This window comes from Gossypium arboreum, chromosome 5 (assembly GCF_025698485.1).
Source record: "Gossypium arboreum isolate Shixiya-1 chromosome 5, ASM2569848v2, whole genome shotgun sequence".
Lineage (NCBI taxonomy): Eukaryota > Viridiplantae > Streptophyta > Magnoliopsida > Malvales > Malvaceae > Gossypium > Gossypium arboreum.
Genome location: NC_069074.1, coordinates 77,868,172 through 77,877,201, shown reverse-complemented (window position 1 = coordinate 77,877,201; position 9,030 = coordinate 77,868,172).

The following is a 9,030-nucleotide window of genomic DNA, read 5'->3' as shown; positions in this document are numbered from 1 at the left end:
CGAGACCATCGCCGGTGTCGGACGCGAGGGGTTGACGAGCTAAATCCTCTTAAAGTACCGACCAATTTGGCATTTCCAGACAGGCTGGAAAACTGCATCACTGTCGTCTTAAAAATCATATCTTGAGTTTCAAAACTCAGAAATTGATTCCGTAAATTTTACCTGAATTTAGACTCATATATCCTTCCATGGATTTATTTCTAGAATTTTTGGTCGGGCCAATTGGTACAGTTTATTAGTTAAAGTCACCCATGTTACAGGGATCGAATGCTCTGACCTTCGCGCGTTACAACTTGAATATCTCTCTGTACAGGGCTTTAATACTGGTGCCGTTTGTTTCTAATGAAACTAGACTCAAAATGGAATCTGCACATATAAGGAATGACTTCTAATTCTTTCTGAATAATTTATAGAAAATTTTTAAAGTCGCGACAGGGGACCCAGAAACCGTTCTGGCCCTGTCTCACAATAACTTTAATATCTCTTAACAAGTAACTCCTATGACCGTTTTGTTTCTTCCATATGAAAGTAGACTCATCAAGGTTCATTTACATAACTTATTCACTATTTAATACCATTCCTACAAATTTTGGTGATTTTTCAAAACCACACCACTGCTGCTGCCAGCATCTGTTTTCAAGGTAACTTTTACCTATTTCATGATTTCCACGATTCAATAGGCCCTTTTTGCATACATAGCACAAGTGTGATCATGATTAACCATTCCAATGGCTAATCTTTTCAAAACCATTCCATACCCCATAATGATCATCATACAAACGATTATAGAATCATACTAACAACGTATCTAAGCCATTTTCGCATGGCTATCCAAGCTTACATAAAACCGAAAGGTACATGACCTTCTACAATAGGGTAGTCCTATACATGCCATTTCAAAGTTCAACCAAAATTATACCCAAAATGGAGGCTTTGATAGTGTAGATGACTTCGACTTTAATGATCCCGAATCCGATCGCTAACGAGCAAAATCTATAAAATAGAGAGCCAAAGCAACGGGGTAAGCATTTTTATGCTTAGTAAGTCTCAAGCAATAAAATCAGCTTTAACTAAGGCATTACATTCACATAGCCAAATGAATTATTTCATTAATACACATTCACATAATCATACTTACTTCACACTTCATCATTGTATACTTTCACAAGATATCAACCAATTCAATAGCTGAAAATTCGTTAGTCGATTGAACGAATGTTACTCAAACATATCGACTTTTCCAATGCACATATAAACATACCTTTTCCTTTGGGCTTTTCGAGCGCATTTAATTAAATTTATTACAGCAACCAACGCCACCTTCAGCCCAAGCTTCTTCGAATACAACCGGATATAACCACATGCACGAATGCCTTCGGTCTTAGCCCGGATAGAACGACTTGCACAAATGCCTTGGTATTAGCCCGGATTTAACAACTTGCACGAATGCCTTGGTCTTAGCCGGATGTGGTCACTAGCACAATGGCCTTCGGTCTTAACCCGGATATAATTACTAGCATAAATGTCTTGGGACTTAGCCGGATATCATTCAATTGCTCATGCACACACATACATCAATAATCATTACACATCCATGTTTCATTTTCGTTACTAAGGCTCAAACACAAACATATCACTTGCATAATCGCCGGGACTTAGCGGGTATCATTCAAATACTCATACACACATAAATCAATAATCATTACACATCCATATTTCATTTCACATAATTCGAGTAGGGTCATTTCTTGAGGACTTACCTCGGATGTTGTCGAACGGCTTCGACGGCTAATCGATCACTTTTTCCTTCCCCTTATCCAATTGTGGCCCTTTAAGCTCTTGAGCTAATTCAAACAAATTCAATTCATTAAAGTCTCGCTTGCTAGCCTTGGCCGAATACACATATCATTGACTCAACATCACATAACTAAGCACTTTAGTCAATTTTCTTTAATTACGCACACATTCTACCTTAGCTCACAACAAGGTAGCCGATTACCTAAGTCAAGAATAGGCATCATTAAGCTTGCCTCTAACCGAATGCATGCACAATAATTCCCCCATGTGGCCGATTATACTTAGTCATACTTGCACAAAATCAACAATAAATTGCAAGATTTTCACATCATATGTGTACTAGGCCGATTGTACATGCAAATTTCACAACATTCTTCAACAAATTTCTTCTTTAAACAACATATTTATCACTTTCTTCATAATCAAAATATCATGTGCAATCATATATACACATATAGGTGCAAGGTCAATTTCAAGGTGTCCATAGCCATCCAAAACACAAATTTTTACTAACATGCAAGAAGCATGAACCATGCTCATGAATGCATCATGGCGAATACATCACAATCATGCCCTTTCAACTTCAATCATGGTTAAACAAAAGAAAACTCAATGTCTTACTCAAGATGGCTACAAAGAAATTTCAAGAGTAGAAAATCCATCATTGCATGCATCATTAGCAAGCTTCACATTTAGCATGCAATGGCTTTAACACAATAACAACTTTGGCCAAATACCATTCCCATGGCATAACAAGGATTTGAACCATGGCTAACATGAACATCAAGTTAGCAACTAAAACATGCATGAAACTCATAACACAACCTCATACATACCTTACTCTTGATGCAAGTTTAGCCAAATTTCCTTCTAGATCTCTTCTAAACAAAGAAAATGAAGCAAAATCTCTTCTTCCTCTTAGTATTTTCGCCAAAAGGAGAGAACAAGGATGAACAAAATTTTTTGTTTTCTTTCTTAGTTGCACGGCAATGGGGGGGGCATCCATGCTCATCTTTTTTTTGTTCATTTCTTTAATGCTAATTCTTATTTTATTTCTTCATACATAACTCACTAACCAAACATGTTGGAAACATGTTTCCCTTGCCCATCAACACCTACCTTGGCCGGCCACTATGCTTCTTTTGGGGAAATTTGACATGCAAATCCCTTATTTTTGCATGCATGATCAACTAGTCATCCCACATCTTCCCATCATACTTTCAAAGTTTACTACTAGGCCCTTTCTAGTGAAATTCACATTTATAACACTAAATCAAATCATCAAAAATGTCACACACAATTTAACACATATCATAGGCATCAAAATAAATTTTAAATTATTTTTATGCCTCGGTTTTGTGGTCCCGAAACCACATTCCGACTAGGGTCAATTTTGGGCTGTCACAACTCTCCCCCACTTAAGAAATTTTCGTCCCCGAAAATCTTACCGGTAAATAGGGTTGGGTATCGCTCTTTCATAGAGTTCTCGGTTTCCTAAGTAGCTTCTTCTATCCCGTGTTTGAGCCATAACACTTTCACTAGCGGGACCCGCTTGTTTCGCAACTCTTTCACTTCACATGATAGGATACGAATCGGTTCTTCCTCATAACTCATATTGGCTTGAATTTCAACCTCCGATGGACTAATCACGTGCGATGGATCAGATCTATAGCGTCGAAGCATCGAAACATGAAAGACATCTTGAATCTTTTCGAGTTCAGGGGGCAAAATCAGACAATATGCCACTGGACCGACTCGCTCGGATATCTCATATGGTCCAATGAACCTCGGGCTCAACTTGCCCTTACGGCCGAATTTGAGTATCTTTTTCCAAGGCGAAACCTTGAGAAACACTTTATCTCCCACCTGATACTCGATGTCCTTACGCTTCAGATCCGCGTACGACTTCTGACGATTGGAGTCTATTTTCAGACTTTCACGGATTACTTTCACTTTCTGTTCAGCATCTCTAATCAAATCCACCCCAAAAATTTTGCTTTCACCGAGCTCAGTCCAAAACAATGGTGTACGGTATTTACGACCGTACAAAGCCTCGTAAAGTGCCATCCTAATACTTGATTGAAAACTATTGTTATAAGCGAATTCAATCAAAGGCAAATACCATTCCCATGAACCACTAAACTCGAGGATGCAACATCTCAACATATCCTCAAGTATCTGAATTATCCGCTCGGATTGACCATCGGTTTGGGGGTGAAAGGCGGTGCTGAAATACAACTTGGTACCCAAAGCTTCTTACAACTTCTTCCAAAATCGCGAGGTAAATCTCGGATCTCTATCCGACACGATAGAAATAGGCACCCGTGTAATCTCACAACTGAGAACGCATACAATTCGGCTAATTTGTCCATTGAAAAATCCGTGACGCACGGGACAAAGTGAGCCGACTTAGTCAATCTATCTACAACGACCCAAATCGCATCCTTCTTACTCACTGACAATGGTAGTCCGGATACGAAATCCATTGTGACTCGATCCCATTTCCACTCGGGTATCGTGATTAGCTGAAGTAATCCTCAAGGCACTTGATGTTCCGCTTTCACTTGTTGACATATTAAACACCTCAAACAAAGTCGGAGATGTCTCGCTTCATACCATGCCACCAAAACCGACGTTTCAAATCGTTGTACATCTTCGTACTCCCGGGTGGATTGCCATTTGGCTACAATGGGCTTCGTTCGAATTATCGAAATAAGTTCAATTCTTTGGAACACACAGACGACTTCAACCTCAAACAATCGTCATCATCGATCTGAAACTCCGATTCCTTGTTCGGAACACACTCGCCCGCTTTGCAACCAACTCATCGTCGACCTTCCGAGCCTCACAAATTTGATGTATCAATAATGGTTTGGCTTTCAATTCAGCTACTAACACGTTGTCGGATCGAAGCGGATAAGTGCACATTCATCGCTCAGAAGCGAATAATGATTTACGACTCAAGGCATCCGCAACCACATTCGCCTTTCCCGGTGATAGTCAATGACCAGCTCATAATCCTTTAATACTCGAGCCAACGCCTTTGTCGCAGATTTAAGTCTCTTTGGGTCGTCAAATATTTGAGACTTTTGTGATCCGAGTACACATGGCACCTCTCACCAAATAAGTAATGTCGCCAAATCTTTAAGGCGAATACGATGGCGACCAATTCGAGATCATGGGTCGGATAATTTTTCTCATGTGGCTTTAATTGCCTCGACGACAGGCCACAACTCGACCTTCTTGCATCAATACACAACCTAACCCAAGTAGGAGGCGCCACTATAGATGACAAACTCTTTGCCGATTCGGGTTGCACTAGAATTGGGGCTTCGATTAAATAAGTTTTCATTGATCGAAACTCTTCGACATTTCTCCATCCATTCGAACTTAACATCCTTTTGGAGTAGCTTCGTCATTGGCGTGGCTATCGTTGAGAAACCTTTTACAAATCGTCGGTAATAACGGCAAGCCCCAAAAGCTCGAACCTCGGTAATATTTCTGAGGCTTCAGATTAAGTATGGCTGAAATTTTGTTCGGTCGACTCGAATGCCCGATGCGATATCACATGCCCCAAGAAGCTAACCTCTCTTAACCGTAACTCACACTTGTTGAACTTAGCATATAATTGCTTATCCCGTAGAATTTGCAAGACTAACCTCGGTGTTCAAAGATGTTCGGTCTCATTTCTTGAATAGACCAAGATGTCATCAATGAATACGACTACGAACCGATCTAAATATGGTCTCAAGATCCGATTCATCAAATCCATAAATACCGCAGGGGCATTAGTAAGTCCAAACGGCATCACTAGAAACTCGTAGTGACCATATCTCGTTCTGAAGGCAGTCTTGGGTACGTCCGAATCTCGAATTCGCAACTGATAATAGCCCGATCTCAAATCTATTTTCGAGAACACTAAGGCTCCCTTCAGTTGATCGAACAAGTCATCAATACGCGGTAACGGATATTTGTTCTTTATCGTCGCTTTATTAAGCTGACGATAGTCGATGCACAACCTCATGGTCCCATCCTTCTTTTCACAAACAACACCTGGCGCACCCAAGGCGAAAAACTCAAGGCAAAACCTCTATCCACCAATTCTTGCAATCGAGCTTTCAACTCCTTTAATTCCATCGGTGCCATACGATACGGAGCTATCGAAATTGGAGTGGTACCGGTACCAATTTGATGCCAAACTCTATTTCCGAACAGTGGTAAACCCGCAATTCTTGTGGAAAACATCCGGTATTCACAAACCATCGGCATCGATTTGGGTTTCTTTTCGACTCCTTGTCATCGAGCACATACGCAAGGTACGCCGCACCCTTTTCTTACATATTTCGGGCCAACATTGCGATATTACGGTGACAACCCTTTAAGTCTCAGAGACTCAACCCGAATTATCTCGTTATTCGCGCACCTCGATCGATAGTCTTGCTTTTCTAATTTACAACCGCATCGTGCATGGTCAACCAATCCAAACCAAGAATAACGTCAATTCATCGAACGACAAAAGCATCAAGTCCGCTAGAAAACAAGAACCTCGGAATACTAGGGGACTTTTCTTGCACACTTTGTTGACAAGCACGTAATGACCCAAGGGTTTGACACCGAATTACAAACTCGAGAGACTCAATAGGCAAAGTCTTCTTTGGATGCTAAGGTTTCACATATATAAGAATGAGTAGAACCGGGGTCAATCAAAGCAATCACATTAGTATCGAAAAGAGTGAAAGTACGGTAATAACATCCGGTGAGGCAAGATCCTTGCGTATGCAGATGGCATAAGTCCTAGCAGAGTATGAGCCTCGGGTCTCGTTGTAGCATCTCTCGACCCTCTCGACCGCCACTAGCATTGCCCGCATTTCGGATGGCCTACCTCGGCGATGGTAGCACCCGGTTTCCACTTTGACTTACATTTTGTTCAAGCAACCTCGGCATCCTTGATAAAGTGGTCACCGATCCACACTTATAGCAGAGCGATCACGGAACCTACAGCTCCCGAATGCCATTTGCCACAATGCGAGACACTCCGCTCTCTCTCGGCGATCATTTCCACCATCGGCGATCAAGTGACTCGTGTGGTCACAGGAGGTCGACCGCGATCTCGTCTAGAAAGCCCAAAGCGCCTCTAGACCGGCTCACATCATCTCAAATCTCTTCGATGCTGTTGAAGAGACTTTCCGAGGACCTTTTCGAATTCTCCGGTTCCCACATCAACTTTTGTTTCTCCTTCCTAAGCTCTTCGACTTTACAAGCTCGCTCAACAAGTACTACGAACTCTCGATTTCGAGAATGCCAACGAACATCCTTATATCATCATTCAGCCCATCCTCAAGCGTTTACACATAATAGCTTCGGACGAAATGCATTCTCGCAGCGTCGGCTAAGCCTCACAAATTTTCGTTCGAGTCGATAATCGACATAGAGCCTTGCTTAAGATCAAGATATTCCTTTCGCTTCGGTCAATGAATCTCGATCGATATACTTTTTTCTAACTCGGTTTGAAAGAACTCCCAAGTCACTTGCTCTCTAGGCACCACGAAGTCGAGTACTCCACCAATAGTAGGCGGAATCACGTAACAAGGAGATGGTACACTTTAAGCACTCATCGGTGTACAAGATAGCTCATCGAGCACCGGATAGTGTTGTCCAACCAAAATTTAGCTTGCTCGGCATCGTCATCATCCGTAGCTTTAAATTCAGTGGCCCCATGTTTTCGAATCCTATCGACTGGGGGCTTACTTGACCTTATTTGGTCAGTTACGAGGTATTGTAGGTGCGGGGTTGCATTTGTCGGGAATGGAGGTTGTGGAACAGTAGTGTTAGTTCGAATGTATTGGTTAAACCAATCATTCATCACACTATAAAAGGCTTGCCTAGCCTCATCATTCGGATTGTGGCCATAGGTTGAGAGTCCCGGCCGCTGTCCCTTGCGTGAGAGCAGGCGCCACACTCTCCACATCATCAGCTATTGCTCGATTGGGATCGGGATCCATTGCTATAAACAAACACAAAGTCAAATTGTCAGAAATCACCACACTATCAATTCATCATTTAATGGCATGTATAGCTAGACCCCAAACATATCATGGTAGTCCTAGAATCGACTAAACCGTAGCTCGATACCAATAAAATTGTAACACCCCAAGCCCGAGACCATCGCCGTGTCGGACGCGAGGATGACGAGCTAAATCCTCTTAAAGTACCGACCAATTTGGCATTTCCAGACAGGCTGGAAAACTGCGTCCATCGTCGCCCTAAAAATCATATCTCGAGTTTCAAAACTCGGAAACTGATTCCGTAAATTTTCCTGAATTTAGACTCATATATCCTTCCATGGATTTATTTATAGAATTTTTGGTTGGGCCAATTGGTACAGTTTATTAGTTAAAGTCACCCATGTTACAGGGATCGAATGCTCTGACCTTCGCGCGTTACAACTTGAATATCTCTCTGTACAGGGCTTTAATACTGGTGTCGTTTGTTTCTAATGAAACTAGACTCAAAATGGCATCTGCACATATAAGGAATGACTTCTAATTCTTTCTGGATAATTTATAGAAAATTTTTAAAGTCGCGACAGGGGACCCAGAAACCGTTCTGGCCCTGTCTCACAATAACTTTAATATCTCTTAACAAGTAACTCCTATGACCGTTTTGTTTCTTCCATATGAAAGTAGTTCATTTACATAACTTATTCACTATTTAATACCATTCCTACAAATTTTGGTGATTTTTCAAAACCACACCACTGCTGCTGCCAGCATCTGTTTTCAAGGTAACCTTTACCTATTTCATGATTTCCACGATTCAATAGGCCCTTTTTGCATACATAGCACAAGTGTGATCATGATTAACCATTCCAATGGCTAATCTTTTCAAAACCATTCCATACCCCATAATGATCATCATACAAACGATTATAGAATCATACTAACAACGTATCTAAGCCATTTTCGCATGGCTATCCAAGCTTACATAAAACCGAAAGGTACATGACCTTCTACAATAGGGTAGTCCTATACATGCCATTTCAAAGTTCAACCAAAATTATACCCAAAATGGAGGCTTTGATAGTGTAGATGACTTCGACTTTAATGATCCCGAATCCGATCGCTAACGAGCAAAATCTATAAAACAGAGAGCCAAAACAATGGGGTAAGCATTTTTATGCTTAGTAAGTCTCATGCAATAAAATCAGCTTTAACTAAGGCATTACATTCACAT